The 27,762-nt window shown below is 34.6% G+C and overlaps 1 protein-coding gene and 1 long non-coding RNA gene across 11 annotated transcripts in view; one reads left to right on the forward strand and one right to left on the reverse strand.

The window, feature by feature from the left end:
- Positions 1–17,169, reverse strand: part of LOC141502451 (uncharacterized) — a 79,739-nt gene extending 62,570 nt beyond the window's left edge. The window contains exon 1 of the long non-coding RNA XR_012472529.1: positions 16,823–17,169. This is a non-coding gene — a long non-coding RNA (uncharacterized LOC141502451). The remainder of the gene's footprint in view (positions 1–16,822) is intronic.
- KIF13A (kinesin family member 13A) overlaps positions 1–27,762 on the forward strand; it is a 262,629-nt gene that overhangs the window by 28,897 nt on the left and 205,970 nt on the right. The window lies entirely within an intron of this gene.

Consider the following 27,762-nt stretch of genomic DNA (forward strand, 5'->3'; position numbering starts at 1 on the left):
GAATCTCAACATGTGGTGTGTGTTATCACTTTAATTCTTCATAAATGCTGTATTATGAGGAAATGGCAATTAAGGATATGAAATTAGAGCCACTGTGTATACATGTAGTCATGCATGTTGAGAAAGAGATAATATTGAAATCATTGAGATTTGGTTTTACATGATTTTTCAGGGAATGGAAGATGGCAGAAGAATAGAAATCATAGATAATATTATAGCTCTAGAGAGGTTACAGAAGACATCATCTCCATGCTTACTTAATCACATATGGGAAGTCTTTGAGAATGATTTACTAGTCCTCATGACAGTGCCTGGTAAACAATAGGAGCTTAATAAATGTTTATTGGCTGATGTTGTCTATCTCTAGGGTATCCTTGATAGAAGTATTAAAAAAAACATTCTGGAAATTACCATCATAAAGAATTTTCTGCCAGAGAACACCTTTTATAATCAAACAGCTAATTAAAAGGTACATATAACAAAATACTCTTCTGCATTTATTGTTTGATTTTCCAAAAGAGAACAGAACACCAATTAAAGACTTTACAAAAAGGATTCTGTAGCATACATGTTGGTCACATGATATTGAGTAATAGAAATATTAGTAATTGTGTTGATGTAGAAGTCAGAAAAGATAAGAGAGCTATAAATTTAAACACATACCTCAATGCCTTGGACTCTGGCAAGTGTAATTTACATTTGAATAAGGATTTATACTAGAATAAGGATTAATTTAAACAATAAGAACATTGTAATTTGCCTGTACAATTGCTTAATAAATAGGAACACCAACTTTCCCAAATCACTGGTCATATATTTTGTCTTATCCCAAGAAATAACTTGTAAAAGAACTTTAGTATACTTCTATTATCTCCCCTTCCCACATACATATGTACACATAACAAATGATTTATATAGATTAACAGTACAGTGATAAATTTTCTAAAATATTTTTTATCCAGAGAATGCGAACTAATGCAGATTTTTTATTGGGTATGATATATGATAGTTATTTCTGTTTTCAGCATTTTTCTATTTGCTTTTAGACCTCTTGCCAAGATAATTCTTTCTAGATCATCTTATTTAGATTTCCATTACTTCATATATTATATTTCAGTATTAATTTTTTTTAGATTTTTAGATAAAAAACACACAGTGTATATAATATATAACATACACACCTGGGATAGATTGTCTTTACTCTCAAAATATTCCATTGCCACATAGTCCTTTCTGCAATTTTACGAATTTATATTGCTATAGTGCTTTAGGGCCTGCAAAGTATTTTGTGTACATTATTTAGTTTGATTTTTCAATAACTTGGTGGAATTAAGAAAAAATATTAATATCTCCACTTTATAACCAAAGAAACTGAGATTTTTTCTGCAGTTTAGAAATGGGAAAGACACCCTAATAAATTGAGCCCAAGGAAGTTTAAGTTCCATGTCTAAGGTCACATGGAAAGTTAAGTGGCAGAGCTGGAACATATTCAGAGACTCAGATTCCATGGTCTAATCTGTTTCTCATCTCACATGTATTAAGTCATAAATTTGTAAAAATGAAAATATGTGATGGGGATTTCTTTAATAGGACAAATAATTGGAATTAGTAAAAAACATTCCTGTCTCTTTAAAAATATTATATAAAATCAAATTCTATGGTATTTTTAGAGAATGGAGAGGGGATTATTCTTTTAGGTCTGTAGACAAAATCATATGATTCCATGTTTCCTATTTCTCAATATAATCTTTTGGATTTTGGATGGATGGCATGGTACCTAAACTTTTTAGTGCAAATTGCTTAATAAAAGGCATACTCAACTTGTTTAGTTCCTCATAAAATTTAGCCTTAATTTAGAAAAAATTTTATGAGTCACTCTGAAACCATAGGACAGTTAGGTAGCAAAGTGGTTAGAGTACCTGTCCTGCAGGTACTGGCTTCAGACATGTACTAGTTGTGACCCTGAGCAAGTCACTTAATCCTGTTTGCCTCAGTTTCTTCATTTGTAAAATGACCCGGAGAAGGAAATAGCAAACCACTTGGGTATCTTTGCCAAAAAAAAAACTTAAATGGGTTTCTAGAAGAGAAAGAATGACTGAAAAACAACTAAATAACATTCTGAAACAAAAGTTACCCAACTTTTGTCGCATGATAGTAAATAATCTGAAACTTATCATCACTGAAATTGGAAATTGGAAAGTTGTTGTCTGTTTCAGTAAGAGCATTGTTGGCTTTGATCTGCTTCTCTGGGAGGAATACCCATAAATTAGATAAGATTAAGGATCTTTGGAAATATCCAAGTGACCAATTAAATAGAATTATAAGTGATGATGGTGGTAAAAGGAGTGAGAAAATAATTGTCCTCTCTTGTTTGGGATTTTTTTTTGCAAGGCAATAGGGTTAAGTGGCTTGCTCAAGATCATAAAGCTAGTCAATTCTTAAGTAACTGAGTTCAAATTTGAACTCAGATCCTCCTGACTCCAGGGCCGGTGCTCTATCTACTGCGCCACCTAGCTGCTCCCCAAAATATATTCTTCAAGAGTGAGAATACAAGGTCAGAATATATTTTGGGGGGCAGCTAGGTGGTGCAGTAGATAGAGCACCGGCCCTGGAGTCAGGAGTACCTGAGTTCAAATCCGGCCTCAGACACTTAAGAATTACCTAGCTGTGTGGCCTTGGGCAAGCCACTTAACCCCATTGCCTTGCAAAAATAAGATATATATATATATATATATATATATATATATATATATATATACACACACACACACACACACACACACACACACACACACACACACACATATATTAAGAGTTCATAGGCTATCCTTTTGAATAACCGTTTGAATTAAAGTAACCCTAGGGGGAAGGAATTATTCTTGTAAGTGAAAATCTTTGAAAAACACATTTAAAAAAATTTAGTTTATACCTCTAAAATGATTCAATTGAATTTGGTGGGGGAATTGATTCCAATCTCACAATTACTAATTTGACCTTTTGACCAGTTTGTTGCTTATTCATTTTTGCCAGAAGTAATTTGGTAAAAAAAAAAAAAAAGTGGAAATGATGTGTTGTAGTAATATATTCTGGAAATATGTTGTTTGCCTTGACAGTTGAGCTGTAAAATAAATATAAAATTGATTGGGGCTGAAGGATAAAGTAGTTATGAGCACGTGTATTATAAAAACACAAACAAAAGACTGTATTTTCATTAAGACTTGAAAGGAAAGAAATAAAGTGGAATTCTAGGTCCTTTGCTCATAATATCAAGTACTCTAACCTTGTAGTATCTCTATTAATTGAATAGAATGAAACAACAAAAAAATAAAAGATGGCCAACAACTGCAATACCCTTTGCTTGAAATCATTGCTTTTGCAACTGGAGCAAACTTTTTTTTTGGTTAATCTCAAGAATGGTCATATTTACCTAATCTCTGCTTGGTTTATATATTACCTCTTAAAGCATTGACTGTTTTAAGAGATTTATGTATTTATTTGTGTTTTACCAATTATAGTTTTTGTTCAGTTGAAAGAAAATGAATTTTGGGGGGACACATTAATTTACCTGAGTTAAGCTCTACTTCTCCAGATTTGCAGCTTACAAAAACACTAGTGGCACAGTTAGAATTCATCAGAAAAATTGGAAATTGGACAAGGATTTAAGATAGCGGGAAAAGGGCACAGTGTAATGAAAACTGGCATGTAGTTTCTTAAAAGAATGTCATGATTACCATGACAGTAAGATTTAACATGGTATATAAATTTCACTCAGAGGTTTTATACTTAGCAGGCATTTTTCTTTGAAAAAAATTGATTATAGGGGCAGCTTGATAGCTCAGTGGATAGACCATGGGCAGTAGGACCTGAGTTCAAATTTGTCCTTAGACACTTACCATGTATAAGTCACACCTTAATTTTGGGGCCCCGAAATTTTGAAAAAATATATAAAGTTATTGAACTCAAGTTTTATTCATTATAAAATTCATACACTCATCACTATCAAAACTCCCATCCATTAGTTTGTCCTCATCTGTGTTTGATGACGAATCACTGTCTTAGAGAGGAGGCTCTGACTGCTGTCCTGTCTGTGCTCTGGTCTATGGTCGAAGTCTAGTGCATGTATACATTTTAGTCCATTCCATTTCATGAACCCGAGGTACTAAATGTGTTTTCCTTTGAAATCAGGAGCTTCCTTTTTATCCGCATTTCTTCTGGCCTCCTGCTGAACCATCTTTGTGGACACAGGAATTCCAATTGCCTTTTACTCTTCAATCTATAGCTTCACTTCCCTCTCTAAATCAGGTCATTTGGCTCACTTGCATCTCAGGGCCTTCTTCTGCCATGGCATTTTTGGTAGGCTTTCTTCTTCCTATAGTCAGTCTTGAATTGTTTTATCAGTTGGAGGAAGAACAAACTTACATTTGGCAGTGCAATTTCCATTCACTTTTTCAAACTGGATCACTTTTAACTTAATTCAGTACTGTATGAAAATCTTTTCTGTGCCATTTCTGGGCAGAACATGGCAAAATGTAATCTAGTATGCCAGTAACAAATGTGAAACAATGAGCACAAAGACAACAAGTGGGAAAAAGTGGGAAACGCAGTTTTAAAAATCTACAACTACTGTAGAAGACACTCTTAGTTTTTAGACCCCAAATTTTTGGGGTGTGTCCTATACAGGTGGAAATATGGTAATAATTACCTAACTGTGTGACCATGAGCAAGTCACTTAATCCCATTGCCTTGCAAACCCCCCCAATAAAAAAATTGTTTACAATTGAAAAGCAGATTACATTGGTTCTATTATTAATAAGCAGAGTTTAACAATATTTTAGTCTAAATTAAAAAAATACTGACAATATAAAAATATTTCAATATAGGAACATTAAAGAGAAGTAATGAAATTGAATGCCTTTATATTTTTAATTTAGATGCTAAGACTCTTTAGAATATGACATTTTCTCCATATATTTGTTTCTGGAAAAATATTTCTCATATTAACAATCTTGGCCATCATTAGATTATCATATTTACTTTGAAGTTACAAAGTTTTAGGAATCAAAAACCTAGTAAGAGAGACACAAAAGCTATGTCTTCTCCTTTCTTGAAATCTTACTTTATTTACTAGGTTGGTTTTAATTTTTCTTTCTAGAATCTTGAACAAAACTTTGTTTTAAATTTTATTGAATACATTAATTATATACTTCACTGTATACTGTATCATATAACATTCATGTTATAATTACTTGTATGTTTGTCATATTTTTATTATATTCTTAGGGCCTATATCTATGAAGGCAAGTGACCATGGCTTGGATAAACTGCCTCCTCCCAAAATCTAGTTCAATGCTGAGCACACAGAAAGTGCAAAATTTTTATGTCACATTGAATGTCAGAATTATGTCAGAAGTTTTAATTGTTTACTATTAGCCTAGGTGCTATGGAAGATATAAATATGCCTAAATATGAATTCTATGTATGATCCCATAGTTCCTTTATCTGTAAAAGGAGAATTTAATTTTTTATATACACAAAATATGAAAAGCAAATGAGGCAATGCATGTAAAACAATTTGTTGTCTATAAGGTACTATATAAATATAAGGTTTTATAATGATAGCAAAGACTACATGGTATCAAAAGACTTCAAGGTCTTTGAAGGCAAAGCTTCTCTAGGAGTGCTTTATATTTTTTGTGTATTCATGGTGGTTAAAACATTTAGAACTATTCCCTTAAAAATAGCTTCTGATCAATTTTTTTTGGAGTGATTGGGGTTAAATGACTCTAGGATTGGTGCTTTACCACCTAGTTACCCCTCTTAATCTATTTTTTTTTACTTTTGCAAGGCAATGGGGTTAAGTGACTTGCCCAAGTTCACACAGCTAAGTAATTATTAAGTTTCTGAGGCTAGATTTGAAAGCAAGTCCTGACACCTGGGCTGGTGCTTTATTCACTGTGCCATCTATTTTTAAAATAAATAGATCTGATGTCTTAAGATTGTATCTCCCATAATATCTGTATCAATACCTCAACCACATGGTAGATAAGATATGTCCTGACCCTCAAAAATTTACAGTCCAGACAAAGGAAATGGACTTTTATGAAAAATTAGTTATCATGATAAGGCAGAATGATGTATCCAAAAAAAAGCATAAAAAAATTTTCAATCATGTCCATTGTTTCATGACCCCATTTAGGGTTTTCTTGGAAAAGGTACTAGAGGGGTTTACTATTTCTTCTTTCAGCCAACTTGAAGAAACTAAGCCAACATTGCCCTTGGTCACAATAACTATTAAGTGTCTGAGGTCAGATTTGAACTCAGGAAGATGAGTCTTCCTGACTCTCGACTCAGCACTGTATTCACTGCACCACCTAGCTGCTCTGATAGAGAAAATAAAGTCCACAAAAGTTCTAAGTAGTGAGAGTACTATGGTTTAGGGGATTTTTGGATAACTTGATGGAAAAGGAGGATTCCAACTGAGTCTTGAAATATGCCTAAGATTAGGGTTTTTTTTAATGAATCTGTGATTTAATTAGTGTAGGTTACTCTTCATAAAGAAGCTCCCTTTTCCAATTTGGGTTAGTAAATGTTTTGCTTCTTAATCTCAGAGAGTTGTTTGGGAACACTGAGAGATTATGTGACTACTAGGAGTCACATAGCCAATACTTGTCATAGGCAGGAATTGGCAAGATATTCTTATTCTTAAACTTGTCCTCCATTCATTATCCCAAATTCCTTCTCAGGATTAGGATAAGAGAAAGAATAAAGATTGAATAGCATATGGAAAGGTTGGAACTTGGTGTGGGAATTAATGTATGGTAAGCAGTAAGAAATTCATTATATAATACATTATATCTATGTCATCTTTTAAAACTTTATATGGGGTTTTTTTGTCAGTACTTATTTTTTTTTGCCTTTTTTAAGGCATTGGGGTTAAGTGACTTACCCAAGGTCACACAGCTAGGTAATTATTAAGTGTCTGAGGCTATATTTGAACCTGGGTCCTCCTGATTCCAGGGCCAGTGTTCTATCCACTGTGTCACCTAGCTGCCCCTGGTCAGTACTTTTCAGTTGGAAATGGAAGAGTTAATATTTGAAATAATGCATAAGACAATATCCTTGGTACCAGAAAGACTTGGATTCATATTCTACTTCAGACACTTATTAGCTGTATGACTGTGGAAGAGTCTTTAATATCTCTGTGCTTCCCCCCCCCCCATTAAATGAGGAGATGGACTAAATTGGCTTTTGATATTCTAACTCTTAATTTATGATCCTGTGATCTTTTTACTAAATGCAGTTGCTTCATGAAACATTTTAGAAAAAATATAAAAGAGACGAGACCTTCTTGTATTGAATCTTAAAACTAAAGTTATGTGATATGGAGGAAAACTATATATCTATATCACCATAATTAGAACAGAAGCAAGAAATTAAGGGAAGATGAGAAGGGATTTAGTAGATGGTGGAAAAGAATGAAATAATAGGTAATAGAGGAATTTTCCAGAGGGAATATAATTTGGTCTAAACAATGAAAAATGAATGTGATTTTTGGCAGAAGCAATTAAAGGAGCAAATCTTACTGGAGGTTTTAAAAAGTTCATACCATGTTAGAGGCAATGTACAGTGCCAGAAAAGTATATTCCATTCTAAGTCAAAGGATTCGGGTTCATATTCTATGAATATGAACTTCTATCCCTTAATGAAAGTAACTTAATTTCTCTGGGCCTCAGTTTCATCATCTGTAAAATGGTAGACATGGGCTAGATGGTCTTTCAGGTCCTATCCAGCTCTAATTCTGTTATCCTATGATTATGTGTAGGTTTGGGAAATTTGGCTTGGGAAAGTAGTTTGAGCCTGGTAAGCAAGAGTTTGATTTTGAGAATGAATTGCATATAAGTCGAAATGGAAAAAGAAAGGATTTGGTGACTGTTCTATATAGTCTTATCATGATGTGGTAATTGAGTTCTATCCCATAGAAAGATATTAAAATGAGAATCTCCTAATATATTCAGTGGGATTGAACTCTGTTCAATTTATTTTTAAAGTACTTGCAGTGTGTAAGGAACCATATATGCAAAACAAAACAATCCTTGCCTTTGATATTCAATTCTGCAGTGAATTTTTATTGTTCATGAATGTGTGATCAGAATTAGCATACAGAAGTCTGATATTCTGTGCTAGTATTATATAACTAGTGTTTTTGGCATTTTCCCCAAAGAGGTCAAAAATTTTTTTAATATATCCTTGATTGCATTTTCTGTAGGTTGCCTACCATTCAGTGAGAATCCCATAATTCCTGTGTGATTGAAGAGGATTATAAATTTCATTGACAGAATAGATTCTATCCTTGTAATACTAATATTTGTTTTATTATTGTGAAATACATACATACATATATGTGTGTATATGTATATATAGTGAGGTACATACCAGTTAACTATTTTGAGGAAAAAAATTCACCTGTGTTAAATACATATATTATGCCTTGTATATACTACTATAATTGTATACAAATATATTGTGTATACTTATATATTTTATTACAGATGAGTCCTTTAATCCTTTTCATGAAATCTTTAGGAATGTTCTAGTAATGGAATTAGTGAGTTAAAGACTTAATTAGTTTTGTGATTCTTATATATTGGATAGTCATCTCCAAAAGATGGCATTAGTTTTCAAATCTAGCAAAAATGTCCATTTTTCTAAAATTGAATTTGATGAATAAAAATTATACAAATATAAAAATGGAATAAATATTTGGCTTTAAAGAGTATATAAAACTCACTAATAATGGATTTTAACTAATTATGTTAATTTAGAGGATATAGAGTTTTACCTTAAGTTTTAATTATCTTTGATTAGAAGATTTAAGTACATTTTTATGGAATTATTAACAATTTGTATTTCGTCCTTCAAAAATCATCTATGGCTCTTCCTCGGAATGTGATTTCTGAGAGTCTGTATATTATAAAAAAATAATGGATCTTTGATCTCATAGATAAAGTGAGGCAAATTACAGCTCATACTAGCTTTCTTGTCCTGTATAATTCTTATTGATAAATCATATATTGTGAACTTTTCTCTCTAGGTATTACAGAAGTATAATGCAAATGGCAGCAAATGGACTGCCTGAGTCTTATCTTATTTCTCCTATCTGATTGGCCCACCTAATGTTCTGCTCATATATATCTCACTTGTCATTTTCCATGACTTTTTTGTACATACATGTGTGTGTGTGTGTGTGTGTGTGTGTGTAAGTTATAGTTAGTTAACTGCCATAAGCTTCTTAGTCTTATCCTTGATCTCTTCATTGTTCTTTGGGTGACTTGCAGTTGTAATTCCTCAGAGATTATGATCTGAAATCATGTTTAGTCTATTGGCTAATGTTAATGTTTGCAAGTCGGGCCTCAGATATGAAATGCATACTAATGGATCAGGAAGCTCTATATAACCAAATTTTTGTTGCAATGAAATTTTGTTAAATTAAGAAAATAATGATGCTTCTGATAGTGACGATAGCATTTATATATAACTTTAAGAATTGCAAAGTGTTTTATAGATAAATCATTTTATCCTCAAAACATCCCTGGGAAGTTGGTATTATTATTATTATCCCCATTTTTCATATGAGGAAACTAAGACTGAAAGATGATAAATAAGTGACTTAACAGGTCACCAAGGTGTTAAGTATCTGAGGCTGGATTTTAATGCAAGTCTTTCTCACTCCAAGTGTAGTAGTACTCAATCCACTGTTAACTTTTATGGAGCTTGAAAAGATGCAAAATTATTACAATTATTTAGCCTCAATAAAATTAAAAATATTTAACTTTATGCCAATATTTAAATAACAATCCCATATGGCTATAGATCTATGATCTCACTGAATTGAATATTCTAATGTAGATAGCTAACTTTTTTATGTAGCTCATATGCCATTTCATATTGTGTATTTCTTTTCCATATTCTCCCATAAATCTTTTATAAAAGATTCACCCAATCTATTAGAGGTCTTTCTTTAAGGTAGAAGTCAAATTATGGACTGAGAACCAAAATCAGTTTTTTGGCACAATGGTGTCAGCCAGATTTAGTACACAGGCTGAAGTTTGCAGACCCTTGCTCTAAAATTTTCTAATATTTTGTAGTAGCAGTATAGTCTTCAGACTATCCATCAATAATGAAGTTCTTGCTTCTTAACTCCCAACCTTTCTGACATATTTTCTGGATGTTATGTTTTATACCACTTCTTGACATATCTTTCTTGTGAATATACTATAGTCCTCCTATGCCCAGCATTATGTCTCTCTTTGTTACCCTCTGGGTCATCTGAAATTTTGATTCTGATAATGCTGTCCTGTGATTCAGAACCATATGTTATCCCTGGGGAAAAAAATCAGTGTTAAAAAAGATTAATTTTTATATCAGGAAGCAGATTGGGATTTTTTTAAAGTGCAGGATAATTTCCCAAATGTGATCTAGTCCCCTTTCTACCTCCTGTGGAATTTTGGGCCCCATGTCATTTTCATGTGAAGTGCCTGTTATATTGTCTGATGGCCTAACACAATGAGTTATCCATTCAGATGTATATCATAATCTAGGCAATGAAAATTCTTCAACTACTTGGTATTTTAAAATACATTTTAAAAATATCTTTTTATTTCTAAATTCTCTAACAAACTGAATATTTGTTAAACTGCTAAATGAACAGGAACTTGTAAACACACCTATTTTCACCATGATTTGAGTAGAACAAAACTAGTTCCTTGTATCTACCAGGAAAATAATGGGTTTTTTGTTGGATTTTTTTACCTTCATGGAGATTGTTTCAGTTTCCAAAATAAATATCAAAATGATATTTTGCTAGAATAGAATTTAAAATTTAATAGAATTTAATCTTTTGGTTTGATCAAAAATATTGGGTAAATATTGCACTTTCTCATTATTTGTCTGTTATCAAACATTTGTTGTATCTATGTGCTTTGAAATTTCACATCCTTCTAAGGGGTTAACTTATCAAAGTCAACAAAGTTAAAAAAAAAGTCCTTTAATGAAAGCAAGAAAGAAAATGAATTGAATAATAAGCCCTAAGTAGGTTGACTTTAAGGGAAAATATTATGAATGATAATAGCCTCTCTAAGTATGACATATTTTGTATCATGACAACAAAGTATATCTTTGCTTTGCAGAATATTTTCTTATGTACTGAAACATCTGTTACAAAAATATATTCCAGAATGTTTCATGTCTCCCTTACAGGAAACATTGTTTATAGTTGTCTCTTTTCATTTCATTGTTTTTAATTTTTAGCATATGTTGGATGAAATAGCATTATGTAGCACCTTAAATGTATTTTTAAACTTTAGTTCCATGAAAATAAAAAATTTTAAAAGAAACAACATGGAGTTCTGGAAAATGGAGAAATTTGAATTAATTCTTTTCAAGAGCAATGGAATATGAAATTAAACTCTAGACTGTGCCTAGACAATTCCTTTTCAGAACCTGGGACTCTTAGCCAACAAGACTTTATTTTTTTGAGCTTAGTTGACTTTAAATATTGTCAGCTTTGCTGAATAAATGAGTAGAAGTATCTTTAATTAGATCACATGAACTTTCCCTAAATAAAGATGAAACCCAGAAAGAAGTGAAATTGAGAATAGACTTGCCATTTCAATTTGCCATTCTTAATGAATATCTTCTGGCAAAATGAAGGGAGAAAAGGGGAAAAGGTTACATTCATACTTCTGTAATTACTATTATTTTAGAAGAATCCCTTCCCCACTCCTATCTGTAGTTCTTTGAAGACAGGGAAGTTGTTTTGTGTCTGTGTTAGGGAGAATAGAGCAGTGAGTAATACAGTAATTTTATGGGAAAATGAGGTATTGCTTATGATTTCTATGAGTATGGACTAGCAAGTCTGCAGATAACATATTTAATGCTTTAAGGCAGGGTTGTCTAACCTTAAGTTATCTTAGGACCACATTAAAATAAAATAACTATTTGAAGGCTGCACCCACAATAAAAAAAAATTCAGTGCACTAATATGATGGTTAATTTGTAGTCTCATCTTAGTTAGGTTTAGCAAGCACTACCAAAAGTCATGGTACTTTTAACTTCTTAGTGGGGAAATGTGCATCATCAACATGATTGGTGAAGGCTCAAAGCTTGAAAGCAAACGCAAAACAACAAAGCTATAACCCAGCAGTATAAAGATAGTTGCATATTGACTAGTCTACATCATACAGATGGAACACATCCCACAGATAGTACAGATGGAACACATCCCACAGATCAATTGAAAATTCCTGGAATGCATCCCACAGATCAGTTGAAAATTTCCATGCAATAGTTCCTTCTGTAATACTGCTTAAAAACATCAAAGAAAATTAACATCGAGATTATTAATGGTAGAATTTAAAAATCTAATATGTATTCCATGCAAATTACTATTTTAGTTTTTTGCTTGTGAAAATTAAAACCCACAAGTGGACTGCATAAAATTGCACTTAGGGCTGCACAAGACCCATGAGCCATATTTTGACAGCCTTGCTTTAAGGTATGCAAAATACTTTCTTCAGAAAAACCCTCCAAGACTGATTATATGATGGTAATTGCCCCAATTTTACAGATTAGGGATCTAGGAGACTATGAAATTCCATTTTTCTTTAATGGGGAGATTCTATGGTACAGTGGAATCATACTGACTAAGTCCTGTTACCAACTCTGTCACCAGCAAATTACTTGAACTTTCTGGGTCTTATTTTCTTCACCTGTAAAATGAGGAAGGTATATCTAGTGTCATTAATAAGACATTTCAAGGTTGTCCAATGATTAGTGCCCATTTCCTTTTGTCAGATATCTCTATCTAGGCTATAAAGGAGTCATAAAGGGCAATTTTATTTCAAGTCCAAGTTAATTCATCACTCTGCTGTAGTTCACAGTGTCTGCTGAACTCACACTATTCAGGTAATTTTGTATTTTAATGAAAATAGACTATTAGACTCAGTTGATCTTTAGGACTATAGAATGGAATATGTGTGTATTTTAAAACCTACTCAGTTGAAATGAGAAACATCTGTAGAGGTTGAGAAAAAAACTTAAAATTGAGATAATTTCTAAGGTCAAAAAAAGTTTCTTTGAAAAGCGTATTCTCAGAGGACATTTCTACTGACATTTAGAAGAGACTAGTACAAGGTTGAAGTTGTCAGTAATTTCAAGAGACAACTTATAATTATCTTCATGTGGCCATTCAATTTGTGGGTTATCTGTGGTAAATCCTTAACCCCATACTTCCTTCTGCTTACCATAAAGCATGATTCTGGCTATTTCTCCCAATTCTGACAAATGTATGGAAGAATCCAATCTCATTTTCATTATCAGACACAATTAGGAAGACACAGGTGGCACTCTGGGGGAAAGCTAGGAGGCTCAGTGGATAGAGCACTGGCCCTAGAATCAGGAGAGACCTGAATTCAAATCCAACCTCAGACACTTAATTGCCTCTAGCTGTGTGACCTTAGGCAAGTCACTTAACCCCATTGCCTTAAATAAATGAAAAAATTTAAAAAAAAAAGAAAAACAAAAAGACACATGTTAAATAAAAAAGAACTACATTGATAAATCCATATTTCATGGTGGCAATAACATATACATTCACACATCACCCTTGGGGGGTTGGAAATCAGCATTAAAAGGATAAATTATTATGAAAGGAAGCAGCTTAGCATCTTTTTAAAGAATAATATAATTTCCTAGATACAATCCAGCCTGCCTTTTACCTCCTATGCAATTTTGGGCCCCATCAGAGGACATGATGTGTGTGTGTTTGTGTGTGTGTATCTATATACACACGCACACAAACACACACACACACACATATATATATATATATATATATGTATATATGTATGTATATAATTAAAATTTCCATTTCTGTTCTACTCCCTTAATATGGACCATTATTGAGAGTTGTTTTTTTATATGACTTTGTTTAAAGCAATGACACTTACTAATCTACTACCAGTAGGACATATGTTTTGTGATAAGAGATTTGTACTAATCCACCCATCATCTCTTGCCTGTTATTTCTGGTGATACATGGAGAAGATCATGGTTAAAGAATGGAACAAATATATCTGGCTTTTTAAATTAAATCTATTATGGATTATTGACATTTGTTCTTTATTCAAAAAATAAAAGATGGAATGAAGAGTATTTGGGAAAAGGTATCATGTATTCCTGAAGATTACTTTTTGTATGAAGAACAACAAAAGTTTACAATGTGTAGGAGAAACTTTAATAAAACAATATTCAGTTAGATTTTTAGGGACAGCTGAGTTGCACAGTGGATAGAACACCGGTGTTGGAGTCAGGACAGGAGTTTGAATCTGGCCTCAGACACTTGTCACTTACTAGCCATGTCACTTTGAACAAATCAGTTAACCCTGATTGCCACGTATCCAGGCTATCTCTAGTACTCCTGATTCATATCTGACCACTGGACCCAGGTGACTCTGGTGGAGAAAATGAGACTGGATGACAACACAGCACCCCCTCTCACAGATCAAATTCATTTGCTTGTCATGACATTCTCTCCCTGATGCCATGCTTTTCTTTGAGAATGTAGGATAAATATCATCAAAAGATAATTAGAATGAAATGACCCATTTTACTTCTTTTTTTTTTACTTGGTGTCATGTTGAGTCCCATTTCGAGTACTTTTAAAAACAAAAACCCCAGCACAATTTATATCATGTTTAATGTTAGGAAACTAACAGTAATGTTAATGTTAATAAGCTGTGAGGTTTGGGGTTTTTTAAAATAATAATAGGTACTGTAGTTTATCTGTTCATGTCCTCTGAAAAGAAGTGAAGTTTCTAGATGAAATGTCTAACAACTCATATGTCCTGAATTGAATGTTATTACTAAACTAAAGTTTCTTGAAATGCTTTCTTCCCACTGCCCCCCCATTTCTAGATAAAATTGTTTCTGTTTCTAGCTTTTGCCCTCACAAGTTCACCTATTAAATACATGATATTCATATTTGTTTTGGATAAAAGAAAATTATATAGTCTCCTTTGCATTGTGCCCCCAGGAAGCTTGTTTTTGTTTTCATAGAGATATCATATACTATCCTGAAAGGGAAAAAAAAAACTTTTTACATAGTGGAAGGTATGACAATTTTTTTATATTTTTTTAAAGCCAACCAATATATTCATCTTTCCAGATCTAAGACAGTAAAAGAGTTGAGACTGAAGTTAAAAAAAAAAACACTAAGACCAGGTAGGTGTATAAACAGGGATGACTTCTCTCCATTTCTTAGCATACTCCTCCCTAATACCTATGTACGGAGAAGGCTGATTGGTTGATAAAATTTTATCCTCAGATCCAAAAAGTCTTAGCTTTTGTATTACTTGTGTAAAGGTTGAGTCTAAGGGTACAGAAAAGGATAAGCATGCTTCTGTATTTGTTGATAACTCTCATGCCTAAATCATTTTTCAGAAAGTTCCTTAATACTTTGGACAAAACTTCACTGGGTATTGACTAGCTCCCCATGCATAGTATCGATCCTATGGAACTGTCTTTTGTGTTATCATTTTTGCCTGTCTTATTTTCAAGAAACCATTAATTTTTGTTGAACATCCCTGTACAAAAGAGTGGATAATTGATCCCTCTGTCAGGGATGGTTTTAGGAAAGAGCTTTTCCCCAGTTTTTGCTTCTAATGTGGAGGTTCTAACAGTAATTAGTTGTATCGGTTTTTTTGGGGGGGAGGTGAGCTGTAAAGAATTTAGCACCAGGGACTTGTACCCCTAAATGACTTGCAAATTAGTTAAATCAGAGTCCAGATAGTGAGAAATTGCGCCAGAGTTTTATATCATCACTCACTGTGACCCTACTTATTCTCTTGGATCAGAAGTGTAGTAGAGTGGCTCTGATTTTTTTTCTTCCTGATCAGCTGGTATGATTCCCAGATTCCATGTGGATATTAAGGAAAAATTTGTACTTTACAGACTCTGTATTCTTTTTTATAGTTTTTGCAAGGCTTTCCCAAGGCCACACAGCTAGGTAATTATTAAGTGTCTGAGACCGGATTTGAACCCAGGTACTCCTGACTCCAGGGCCGGTGCTTTATCCACTTCACCCCCAAGCCACCCCCAGACTCTGGGTTCTTTAAATTATGGTAGGATATCATGTGGGACAAGATATTTTTTTTTCTGCGTAGTTAAGCCAGGAATGTTTCTGAATTACTCTATCCCTAATGGTTCTGTGCTGGACTTTGTGTAGAGAACAGTATAAAACTGCCTGCCAGATTGTTTCATCTGACTTCTTGGCTAGAGATGCAGATAGTGCAATGTGGGCTGGAGTTTATTTAATGAAGAATGGGGTAGTGATTTGGAGTTTTCAGCTCACATTGTCTCAATAGTAAGATTGCTGGCTTAGCTTTCTCCTGGCCCTACCCACATGGATAAGTTCTCCTAATCTTTACTCTCTGCTTCATGTTTTCCTTTGTTGGAAACTGGGAGGAATATTATATGATTTGTCTCTTTCATCTCACTTAATTTAGGGAAGGTGAAAGCTGGGTTGACCTGTAAGCAGTACTGTTTGAGAACAGAATTATGCCTTCCTTTGTAGCAGTACTGTCCCCTTTCTATTTTCCTCATCCCATTCACAGAAATATTACTTTTGTTTGTCTTGTTCCTTTTTAAAAAATATACAAAGTACATCCAGTGTCAAGATGATGGAGTAAGGAAGGAACCATCTGAAGCCCTCCCAAATTCCCCTCTAAACAACTGAGATTTGCTCTAGGCATTGGAAGCAACCTACCTGTCTGGCAGGGCAGGAAAGGTCTATTCACTGGAGTGAGAGTGGAGGGAGGTTCAAAAGCAGCAGTGGTCTCACAGCAGATAGTCTACATCAAGGCTCTGAATCTGGGGCAATCCACCAGCTAGACACTGCCCTCTGGCAAGCCAGCAGCCCCTAGGCAAGTGAGCAGTCTGTGCAGCTTAGCAAGACCCCACCCAATGACCACCAGCACAAGCCACCAATAAATAATGCTTGACCCCATTGCTGACCAACAATGAAGCCCTATCTGGGACTTACAATCAGAGAAAGTCTGTTTCCATAGCAACTCATCAACAAAATCCTACCCCTAGAGCAGACCAGCAACAAGATCCCTTCTGAGAGATCAGCTACCAGGAACTCTGTTACCATAGCAACCAAGCAGCAAAGTGCTGTCCCTGGAGCCAGGCCAGCAACTAAATCCCACAACCAGGGGAGACCATCAAGGATCCCCAATATAAACCAGAGGGGAAGCCTACCCTTCAGAGAACCAAGTAGCTAATCCCTGAACCCCAATGAAAGCTAGCAGTTAAGACCCAGAGCACCATCACAAAAAGCTTGGGACTGTGCAGGACACACCAAATCACAAAAAAAAGACAGAAAAAAATGAGCAAAAAAAAGAAAAAGAACTTTACTATCAAAGTTACTATGGTGATAGGGAAGATCAAGGCAAAATTTAGAAAAGGACAACAATATCAAAATGGTAACATGATGTGAAGCTAGCATGACTTTGTCAAAAACAGATCATGTCCATATAACCTCATGTAGCCCATGCAACCATTTCCTTTTTTCACAGGGTTACCAGACTTATAAAACAGACAAACATAGATAAAATTTGCCTACCTTTTAGCATAGTATTTGGCACAACATATTGTTATTTTTGTGGCAATGGAGAGACATGGACTAGCTAATAGTATAATTTGATAAATTTAGAACTGATTGAATGATGGGGGCCCATAAAGGAGTCATTAGTGGTTCAATGACAGCTTGAAAAGTCTCTGGTCAAACATACAAGATGGAATCCATTTGCTCTTTTACATTTTTAATGATATGAATAAAGGCAGAAAGTGTAACAACAAGGGGATGGCCATGTTGTTAGAATGCCAGAAGTACAGTTGCCAAAAAGACTATTCTTTGGAGAACTCACAAAGGGCAAGAGCTCACAAGAGATCAGAAGAAGCAAAACTGGAACACCCTGAAGGTGTCTCTTAAGAACTTCAGAATTAGAAAGAATAATGATCATTGATGGAAGGGTTGTGGGAAATCTGGGACACTATTACACTGTTGGTGGAGCTGTGAACTCATCCAACCTTTCTGGAGAGAAATTTGGAACTATGCCCAAAAGGCAGCAAAAATGTGTATACCCTTTGATCCAGCAATACTACTTGGGTCTATACCCTGAAGAGATGATGAAAAAGGGTAAAAACATCACTTGTACAAAAATATTCATAGCAGCCCTGTTTATGGTGGCAAAGAATTGAAAATCAAGTAAATGTCCTTCAGTTGGGGAATGGCTTAGCAAACTGTGGTATATGTATGCCATAGAACACTAGTATTCTATTAGAAACCAGGAGAGATGGGAATTCAGGGAAGCCTGGAGGGATTTACATGAACTGATGCTGAGTGAAATGAGCAGAACCAGAAAAACACTGTACACCCTAACAGCAACATGGGGGCGATGATCAACCTTGATAGACTTGCTCATTCCATCAGTGCAACAATCAGGGACAATTTTGGGCTGTCTGCAATGGAGAGTACCATCTGTATCCAGATAAAGAACCATGGAGTTTGAACAAAGTTCAAGGACTATTCCCTTTAATTTAGAAAAAAAACCAGGGCGGCTAGGTGGCTCAGTGGATGGAGCACCGGCCCTGGAGTCAGGAGTACTTGAGTTCAAATCCGGCCTCAGACAGTTAATAATTACATAGCTGTGTGGCCTTGGGCAAGCCACTTAACCCCAATTTGCCTTGCAAAAAAACTAAAATAAATAAATGAATGAATGAATGAATTAAAAAAAAAGAAAAAAGAAAAAAACCAGATATCTTATGGTCTGATCTTGTTATCTCTTAGACTTTGTTTTTTCCTTAAGGATATGATTTCTCTCTCATCATATTCAACTTGGATCAATGCACAACATGGAAACAAAGTAAAGACTGACAAATTGCTTTCTGTGGGGAGATTGGGGGGAGGGAAGTAAGACTGGGGGAAAATTGTAAAACTCAAAATAAATAGAATATTTAATAAAAAAAAAAAAAGAACTTCAGAATAGATTGTGCAGCATGGGAGATATTGGCATGGGATTGTCCAGAATGGCATGCCTTCATCAGTGAGGGGCTGTGCTCTGTGAGAAGGGCAGAATTGAAGCACCTTAAAGAAAACGTGAAATATGTAATTTTAGATCATTTACCCCTGGTATTTGTATGGATTATTATTGCCCAACTTTGTATTGGACTGAATTTGTGATATCATTTTGGTCTACAATAATGAGGGACAATAGGGGTGGCTAGGTGGTGCAGTGGATAGAGCACCAGCCCTGGAGTCAGGAGTAGCTGAGTTCAAATCCGGCCTCAGACACTTAATAATTACGTAGCTGTGTGGCCTTGGGCAAGCCACTTAACCCCATTTGCCTTTGAAAAAAAACCTAAAAATAAATAATGAAGGACAAGAACCAACCAAGCGAATAATGACATAGATAGTATACTTAATAAATTTAGATGATAGAGTCAGAATTCAAAAAGATTTTGAAATTTGGCCAAAATAAGAAGACAAAAATTTAATAGATATAAATGGAAATTCTTGCCCTTAAAAATACAAACAACTTGATAAGACCAAAATTCAGGATGCATTTTTATTTAGTACTTCATATTAAAGATTGTTGCAAGTCCTAGTCAGCTGTAGTTTCCTTATGTGTTGGTCAAGAGAAATAGAATGTCCATTAGAAAGAATAATAGTCCCTTTCTTCTGTGCCCTTTCAAACTATAAGGATAATAGTGTTAACAATAGGAAAAATACAGTGTGGAAAATACAGTGTTGTGGAATTCCCAAAGAGGAAGAATTACTTCTAGTGAGTGACAGAGAAGACTTTGTGTAGGAGATGCTTTTTTGAGCTAGACCTTGAATGGTGGGTAGTATATCTCAAGATATAGATGTAGAGGGTAGCAAGAAGACATTTGATGTTAAAGACCAAAAGGCATAAACATAAAAATATTCTGTATATGTTTGCAGGAATCATCAATAGTATACATTTGTTGGGGCCTGGATGAGTAGTGTATTCTGTTCAGTTTTACGTGCTGCATTAAAGGAAGTCCAATTGCTAGTATCCCCCCAACCCCACCTCCTTTTTTTAAAAAAAAAATGTTCTCATTATGAAATGCTTGTCTGAGTAAATAACTAAAAGATAATTGAGATGTTTTAACAATTGATGTAGGGCATGTATTGTTTCATACCTATGGGTGAGGAGAGAGATTAGAGGATAATTCAATTCAGTTATTTTTCAATTCAACATTTGTTAAGAAATTGTCATATGCAAGGCACTGTACCTAGGCACTGTAGGCATAAAATACTAATTACTGGGATATTCTGGGAATATTGATTCTTAAATTAAAATTTGGAGGTTTGTATTTAAAACCATTTAAATGTGCAGTGTTTTGTAGGACTTTTGATTGGGAATTTTATATTCTACTTTGACTCTCCATTGTGATATTCACCAGGCTTGGACCATCCACTAGGAGTAGTTTGGGAGAATTCCTATCAGATTGCAAGTCATCTCCAACCAAAGGACCCAGGGTTGTCTGGATTTTCACTTACATGATTGCTTCTAAATTTGGATACTAAGTTCACCTTAACATCAGGAAAGTACAATAGAAATAACTCAAAATTCAGTGTTATATAGACTTACCTATAGCTTGATGCCAAGGAAAATATAGTCAGCTAACGGTTCAGACAGACCATGAAAGAATTCATGTAAAAGACTGACTCTGACCCAGAAGAAATTTTTGGTACAAAAAGGTTTATGTAAACATTGCTGTTTTGTGTGTGTGTGTGTGTGTATGTGTGTATGTGTGTATGTGTGTATATATATATATATAATATATATAATATAATATATATATATATGCACATATATATATATGTATATGTGCCCATTCATAAAATAAGTGGTATAGCAGAAGCTAAGAAAAAGAGTAAAGGCAGCTGAAAGTCAATAGCAGTCACATCAATAACATAAATTGCCTTGAGAAGATGAGCAGTTAAGGAAAGGTATAGGAGCATGAGAGGCTACCTGGAGGATCACACTCCCCAAGAGCAGGCTAGCTTCACTGGATGACAAACACCAGCTGAGTAAAGGGTGAGTTTTTAAGGAGGAAGAAGGGAGATGGGAGTAAGTAGCTCCAAGAGGAGGAGGTAATGAGCGATAGCTTGAGGGGCAGTAACTCAAAAGACTTACTTTCAGGCTAGGATAAGGATCCTTTTTTGTATAGGTTTTCAGGGAGGGGGCAAGGTTCTTTACTAAAAGTTGAACAAAGGGATAGGAGTAGGGGAAGAAATGGTCAGTAACCAGGGACAGATTAGTTATAAAATATATTTCTCTGTCCAGTATTTTCTCTACTAGATAATTATTGTGTTAAACTCAGGTCCTCCTGACTCCAGAGCCAGTGCTCTATCTACACCACCTAGCTGCCCCTATATGGCCTTTTCATACCTTGTTTTACAAGGTCAGCCAATCAATAAACATTTATTTAGTAAGTGCCTGCCATGTACCAGACACTATGCTAAGTTCTAAGAACACAAGGAAAAGCTAAAGATAGTCTCTGCTCTCAACGAGTTCATAATCTGATGTGGGGAGACAATACATAAAAAAAAGATGGTAGAAAGGATGCATAATAAAATCCTTTAGTTGGGTTGGGAAATGTAGCTAGCGAAAGGTTTGGATGGAAGGTTAAAGAATTCAGATAAAAGACCAACTCTGACCCAGAAGAAATTTTAGGGACAAAAAGGTTTATTTAAAAATTGCTGTGATTAGTAGAAAGTAAAGGGGCGGGGAGAGATCCCTGAAGAGTATAAGCAGTAAGGAAAGGTATGGAGGTATGAGAGGTGGACTGGCTTCCCGAAAGAAGACCAGCAAATCAATAAATAAGTAGTAAAGAAGAGTAATAGAGGAGTGAGAGGTTTTTTGGGGGAAATTACACTCCCCCAAAGCAAGCTGCTCTCCCAAAGGAAGATGGGCAATAAGGGATAAGTAGTAAAGAAGAGTATAACCCCTTGAGAGACTTTATAGGAAATTATGCTCACTCAGAGCTGGCTGGGCTCCCAAAGGAAGAGGACCAATCCATCTGAAGAGTGAGCAAGCTTTTATTTTATTTTTTTTGATTTTTTTTTCAAGGCAATGGGTTTAAGTGGCTTGCCCAAGGCCACATGGCTAGGTAATTATTAAGTGTCTGAGGTTGGATTTGAACCCAGGTACACCTGACTTCAAGACCGGTGCTCTATTCACTGCGCCACCTAGCCACCCCTCACTGCGCCACCTAGCCCCATGACCAAGCTTTTAAAGGGGCCAGATGATGGGGTAATTTAGGTATATGTTGATGGGGGGGCAGTAACTCAGAGCAGAGATGAGATAATTAGGGATTAGTAGATGAGGGGTAGTAGGTCAAAGATTAATTTTTTCAGGTTAAGGCAGGGATCCATTGTTTCATTGATAGGGACTTATTTTGTGCCTGTGGACATGGATTTACCTGCTATCCTTGCCAGGGAGGGGCAAGATACTTTACTAAAAGTTCATTGACCTCATCTCATAACTTGAACAATGGAATCAGGGTGGTGGTCAATGTTAATTTAAGGTACATAGTCAGTGCAGAGGGAATAGATTAAATATAAACCATTTTTCTGACCAATATTTCCCCTACTTCATTATCAGATGGCTACCCTGAGCACCTTCCTAAGATTGAGGATTTGAGAGGAGTTCACAATGTCCACCCTCCACCTTCTCCAATCAGAGTGAGGGAGAGATTCTAATGGCAGGGGACTCTGAGAAATGTATCTGAGTGATCTTGTAGGATTGTGAATTTCAGGGCAACCAAGTGGAAAATTATAATATGCTTGTCCTGAGCATACTCCTTAAATGGATATTACTTTTGGGGGGAAGTTGTGGGCAATTGTGGGGAATCAGAAAAGGCCTCTTGGAGAAGGTGATACTTGTGAGTTGAACATTCAAGAAATCTAGAGACTCTAAAAGGTACAGATGAGAAAGGAGTGCTTTCCAGGCATAGGTAATAGCTTGTTCAAATGCACAGAAGATGAAATGTCATGTGGGAGGATCAGCAAGAAAGTCAGTTTGGCTTAACTCCAGAATATGTGAAGGATAGCAATGTGTAATAAGACCAGAAATATAGGTTGGGGCCAAGACAAACTCAGGAACCTTTAATCCTAGAAGTAATTGGGAGCCACTAGAGTTTGTTGAACAGGAAAAATATATGGTTAGATTTATGCATTAGAAATATCGTTTTGGCATTTACATGGAGCAGTTGTTTAGGAGAAATACTCAAGGCAGGAATCCGAGATAATTTTTTTTATTTTTAACCATTGGAAAATTGAAGAAAAAAATTTTAAATGATATGATCTTGATGATACTCTAAACTAGGAGAGCAGGTGGCAATAGAATCTTCATTTCCTGACTTCTAGACTCTTCCTAAAAATCATGACTTTCTCTTAGGTAACTTGCTTCAGTCAAACTTTTAAAAATAAACTGATTTTGCTCTGAACACTGTACTGTACAAACTTATTTAGAAAGCATTCCATGGGAAGTTACCTATTTGACTATTTTTTTTGCTTGTTTGAACTATACCTAGTTTAAACATGACATTGAAATATTAGAGCAAAAGTTAAGGAACACAAATTAAAGCCAGCAAAATATTTCAACTTTGCAAGGGAAAATAGCTTAATACTGATAATCAAAAAAATGATTTAGATGGTTTTTGTCATATTTATTTGAAATGAAAATGAACATTTAGTATAGAAGTTGAAGAAGGGGCTTTTTAACATAAGAGTAATTAATGCTAGACATTTCTTGAGCTAGCAGTGGCAGACTATGCTCTGAATGTTTTCTCTCTCACTTGAACTATTTTAGATAATGAGCAGTTAGGTTGCACAGTGGATAGAGTGCTGGCCTTGGAATCAGGACAGGTGTTCGAATCTGGCCTCAGACACCCAACACTTACTAATTGTGTGGTCTTGTGTCGTTTAACTCTTGATTCCCTTGGATGAGCCTTCTCCAAGAGTCCTGATTCATATATGACCACTAGACCAGATGGCTCTAGAGGAGAAAGTGAGCCTGGTAACTTAGCATACTCAAATCCACTTTATGTGGTTGTCATGGAATCACCTCTCTGATGTCATGGTCTTCATCAAGAATAAAGTACAAACATCATCAATCAATTTTAGATAATATTGAAAGTGAATTTTCTATTTGAAACACTGACAATAAATGTTACAAATTAGCATACTGATGGATACTTTGTAGGGGTTGACCATGTATCTCCATAGGGTCTCATCCACTACTTATTACTTGTCTGTGTCACAATTCAATTACTAGTAGGTCTTCTTGGGAATAAATGGGTCTCCTTCACTCTGTACCCTGATGAATTGTTCTGAACCCATATCTGGATTCCCATTTATCTTTATTATGTGACACTGTAACAGTAAAAAAGTCATTTCTCCCTCTGCCAAAGTCTTTTTGAGAACTTTCAGAAAATGGAAGTATTTGTTGCAAACATTATAATAGTTAGTCTAAACCACTGAGAAAATGGAAGTATTTTCTGTATGTCTTTTTTTTTCTCCAAAGGAAAAGTATTTTTTTCCATAACATCATCTTAAGAGCTCATAGTAATAACATGCTTGAACGATGAAAAAGTTAACACTGACTCTATCTCTTATTAAGAATAGAAGACATCTTTGATACACAGTATTTTTGTGATTTGGTTGTTTCTACTGCTTTTTGATAACTGGCCTGATTGACCTTGATTGGATCATTTTGACTAATAGCCATCAGATTCCTTGACTGTAAATTGAAAGAACTGGATGACTAGCCAATTTCTAAGGTCATTTCTACTTCTGGCATTCTGTTAACCTATTGAGATACTGTGGAATTAGGAGACATTTAGTAGTAATTCCAGCAACATCATTTGACAGTCTAAATAAGCTTTTATTATAAATCTAGTTTCATTTCTAGCTTCTTGTTTCCTTTCTTAATTATATAAATTCTGTGACTTTTATCTGACATGCTTTTTACACCCTCAATTATGGTTGCCTTCTCCAAGTTTAGGACATCAGACTGTTGCTATGGAAATGATTATAACAAATTTATACTTCATTGTAGATTCAAATATCATGGGTTACCATGGATTAAATTCTTGTTTGTGTTATTTTTAAACTTGAGATAATAACAAATAAGATATAGAGGGAATAATATAGAAAAGGTTTAGTAATAGAGAATTTTCCTTTATCTGAAATTCACATTAAAATTCTTCTCCTGGATTATTTGCTTCAGGAAATTGTCTCAATATTTAATTTTTCATTAAGTCACAATCATCACTAATACTAACAAATACAAATATATATTCATTAATGCCCTGGAACTGTTCAACTTTGTTTTTTGTTGTTATTGTTTTCTATTCCACCAATTTTATTTGTTCCATTCAATTGATAATACAAAAGGTGGATGGCTTTAAGTCTATCAATTTTGTCTTCAGTCCTTTAGACTTCCTTTGAACATTTGCATATTAAGTCTTTTATCTTGAATTGTGGAGATGAAGCTGCTTCCTATACTGGGAGAGGTGGAGAGATTCCATCTCAGAGTATAGATTTTAACCCCTCCACCTTAAAGTTTACTCCATCTTTGGTCAATCCTCCCATTACCCCTAGGAATCTACAGATACATATCAATGTATTTTATACCTCTTTCCATATGTGATATTTTATCTAGTATTTAAGAATTTTTTTATTCCAAACTCTCCCTCATTTGACATTGTGGACTGAATCCTGGTACTTTTATTGTTTTTATCCAAACTATTGGAAGGTTTGTTAGAGTAAGGAAGAAACTTACAGGTAACCTGATCTAAATCTGGTCGCCTTTATTATGAAGTTTTGACAAATATGTTACTACAATACATTGTCTTCATTTTTGAGTGTTAGGAATACTTTTGTTATATGTAGTGGTTGAGTCATGGATGCTACCATTTCAGATTTTGTTTGCTTATCTTTAGAAATGTCTTATTATCTGATTTAAAAATATTTGTTGGAATCATAATCGTATTATATTATACTTTTCATTTTGGAAAACTTCAAGAAAATGGTCAATACTGAGGTTCATTTCTGACTGTTTTGGGGAAGGTTGAAGTTGTGGAAAGATCCCTGAATTTAAATGCAGTGACCTGGGTTTAAAAAACAACTCTCTGAAAATTAACTAGTTTTATTATTGTTCTATTCACTTAATCTTTCTGAGCCTCGGTTTCTTCATTTCTATAAGGAAGGAGGTTGGGCTAGATGATAAGTAAGGTCTCTTCAAAATCCAGAGCTATAATGATGCTTTCTGTCTGTTTTTCACTGATAAACATTACCTTGAAAGCATATTTCTTGAAATTTATCTTACTTTTTTCTTCTACCTTTATGAGCTCCTTAGAATTGGTAACGACCTTGATAATTGAAAGCTATCTAAACTGAAAACAAAGTTTGTATTAACTAAATTTAGCAGAATCCAATTAAATGGGTAGTTGACAAATAATGTCTCTTCCCTCTCATTTAATTTATAGCAACTTCATCTAATTCATCTTACCCCTTGAGCTGAATAAAATACATAGCATCAAATTTCAGGAGATTGCCTTTTACCAAGACAAGTTCCAAATGAGATGAACACCTTCTTTGTAGATTATATATGCATGATTGTTTTCTGTTGATTACAAAAATGATAGACGTTTACACAAAATTGCTTTTAGTGTACAGATTTTTGATGTTTGTCCTTCATTTTTGGATGGAACCTATGATATCATGGGGTCATGTCTTGATTAGTGTTTGAATTGGATTTAAATGAATCAGAATTGCATGAAGTCAGTTTCCACAGTCATTGCAGTCTTGTGGCAGGACAAAAGTCAAGATGACTGCCGATTACCTGGGATATAATGGATGTCCTTGGCATCTTCAAAGTCTGACCAAGCTTGTACAGATTAGAGGATTAGGGAATGTTCTTATTTAGGTGCTGGCATGTTTGGAAGACAGGGCAAGTTTCTAAGTAATCTCAAAATAGATATACAATGCAGATAGAACAGCTAGAGTTGATGAGATGCTTATGCGAATGTCTCTTATTTTTAAAACTCTGACTTCAAAGGTTCCTGTATTATTAATAGATTTAAAAAATGAAATTTTATTATGCTCTAGTGTGTGTAAATCATTAGTTTAGTTAGCAAATAGGTTTCATTTCTTGTTGAAAGCTATATTAAATTGCATTAATTATATAACTCATTTTTCCAAAAGAATTACAGGCCCATAATAATTGAGTAGTCTTCACCTTGGGTTTAGCTAATTGCTTTTAAACTAAACTATTACCAATGCTAAGTATAAGTATTAAAATTTATCTTTAAGGTTCAAGAATTCAATGCATAAATAATTTAATGTATAAATATTTTAAAATATTCAATAAGAGAGTATTGAAGCAAGGCACAGAGAAAATGCTATAATCTTTTGAGACATTTCTGTACTGTGGAGGACATTTTCCATTCTGTGTTGACTGTTTTGCCATCTTGATTCCCTAAATCACTGCCTTAGCCACTCCTTGGGGACCACCTCTGTGGCATAGCATTGGAGAATCTGGAGCCACATGCTAAAGCACTCCTCAAGCACCATTCTTGTCCCACCTTTCTGTCTGTCTGTCTGTC

Source organism: Macrotis lagotis, chromosome X (assembly GCF_037893015.1).
Source record: "Macrotis lagotis isolate mMagLag1 chromosome X, bilby.v1.9.chrom.fasta, whole genome shotgun sequence".
In the NCBI taxonomy this organism is placed as follows: Eukaryota; Metazoa; Chordata; class Mammalia; order Peramelemorphia; family Peramelidae; genus Macrotis; species Macrotis lagotis.